We start from the raw sequence: 2,175 nt of genomic DNA, 5'->3' as shown, positions 1-2,175 counted from the left end.
GTAATTAGCCTCAGTTCACAGCTATGCACCACAGCCTTGCACAAGCAGCAAGAATCTACAGATCACTTTCTAACTTATACCAGCTGGCCCTGGGCAAAGCAAAGGCAACAGATGAACTTTCCCTCAACCAGAGCCCATCCCAAAAGGCTCCATAATCAACACACTTACAGTGGCTTTTCTATACATGCAACCTGTCTTGGCTCATGATGCAGACATTCCAAAAATTTCTCAAAGGTTCATAAAGCCCAAATAAGCAGCATCTGCATCTCAGCATGCCCTATACCTCTTGCTAAGAAGCTCCAAAACCAAGAAATACTGGCACTCAACCTCAGTTTGCACCTTAGCCACTCCCAGGCACCTCCTGCCCAGAACAAGTAGAAACCATTTGAAGATCACTTTGTAGCTCATACCAAGTGACCACAGGCAGAGTATAGGCAATGGTTGAACTTGTTCTGCACTAGAGCCCCTCCCAGAAGTCCCAGTGCAAACATACCCTGTGGCCAGCTTTAGAACACACTGGAGCACCATGCAACTACATCCTCAAACAACACACCCTAAGGGCTGACTAAACTGGCACAAGAGCACCACTAAGCAAATCTTTCACTGAAAGGTCAGAACCATGCAAAACAGCTGATCCATTGTAGTCACCACTGGTCCTCAGAACCAATTACCCTGAGAGTCAATCCCTCCAATTGATGTGCCAACTTCAATCAAGACTCAACTGCAACAGGAGGGCACAAACAAACCACACAAGAAATTAACCTGGAGCACCTGATTTAAGTGACCAGGGAGACTGCACCACAGGGCCCTATAGGACACCTGCTACATAAGGTTATTCTACCAAGACCAGGAGACATAGCAGCTCATAATAAACATGGAAACAAACACAGGGAGGTATCCAAAATGAGGAGATGAAGCAATATGTCCCAAATGAAAGAGCAAGACAAAACTCTAGAAAAAGAACTAAACAAAATTGACACAAGCAAATTTACCAGATGCAGAGTTCAAACACTGGTTATAAGGATGTTGAATGAATGAGCTGAGGGGAAGAATACAGGAACTTAAGTAGAATTTCAAAAAAGAGATACAAAACATAACAAAATGATAAAAAACATTAAAACAAACAGAAAAGATTTAAAAAGTAACTGAAATGATGAATACATTAGAGGGGATTGACAGTAGTTTGTAGGAAGCAGAAGATCAAATCGGTGATTTTGAAGACAAGGTAGAAGAAAATACCCAATCAGAACAGAAAAAAAAAAAAAAAAAAAAGAATCCAAAAAATGGGGATACTTTAAGGTGTAGATCTGGGACAACATTAAGCATACCAACATTTGCATCATACTGATACAAGAAGTAGAAGAAAGAGAGCAAGGAAATAAAAATATTTTTAAAAAATGATGGAGACCTTTTGTAACCTGGAAAAGGAAATAGACATATAATATTCAAGAAGTAGAGAGTCTCAAAGTGAACCTAAAGAGGCCCAGACCAATACACATCATAATTAAAACTCCAAAGGTTAAAAACAAAAAGAGAAGATTAAAAGGAGCCAAAGAAAGCAGTTAGCTACATATAAGGGAGATTTCATAAGACTGCTTTATCAACAGAAACTTTGCAGGTCAGAATGTATTGGCATAAAATACTCAAAGTGATGAAAAGCAAAACCTATAAAAAATAACAAAAATTATTCTACACAATAAAGCTAGCATTTAGAATTGAGGAAAGATAAAGAGCTTCACAGACAAGAAAAAGATAAACTAATTCAACATCAAATGAGTATTACAAGAAACATTAAAAAGATTCTTTAAGGAAAAAAAATAGATTTAAAAATATGAATAATAATGCTTGTTTCAGCAGTGCATACACTAAAATAAGAAAGATACAGAGGAGATTAGCATGGCCACTGAAGAAGGATGACACACAAATTCATGAAGCGTTTCATATTTTTAAATTAATGAGAAACACAAGACACTTAATGGGAAGATCCAGGAACTTAGTGAAAACATGAAAAAGGAGGTAGTTATGATGAATAAGAACCAGGCAGAAATGAAGAATACTATATCTAATATCAAGAATAAGCTGGAAGGAATTAAAAGCAGGCTCAATGAAGCAGAAGATAGAATAAGTGACTTAGAAGATAAGGTAGAAAAAAACACTGAAAGTAGCAAAAAGAAA

At 37.3% G+C, this 2,175-nt stretch overlaps 1 non-coding gene across 1 annotated transcript; it reads left to right on the top strand.

Moving 5' to 3' along the window:
- The first annotated feature begins 1,843 nt into the window (after positions 1–1,843).
- LOC148090517 (U6 spliceosomal RNA) lies at positions 1,844–1,948 on the top strand. The gene has a single exon (XR_015713814.1). It is a non-coding gene; the product is annotated as a U6 spliceosomal RNA (small nuclear RNA).
- The last annotated feature ends 227 nt before the right edge of the window (positions 1,949–2,175 follow it).

This window comes from Miniopterus natalensis, chromosome X, assembly GCF_054644295.1.
Source record: "Miniopterus natalensis isolate mMinNat1 chromosome X, mMinNat1.hap1, whole genome shotgun sequence".
NCBI lineage: Eukaryota > Metazoa > Chordata > Mammalia > Chiroptera > Miniopteridae > Miniopterus > Miniopterus natalensis.
The sequence above is the reverse complement of the archived record's forward strand: the minus strand, read 5'-3'. Positions and strand labels throughout refer to the sequence as shown.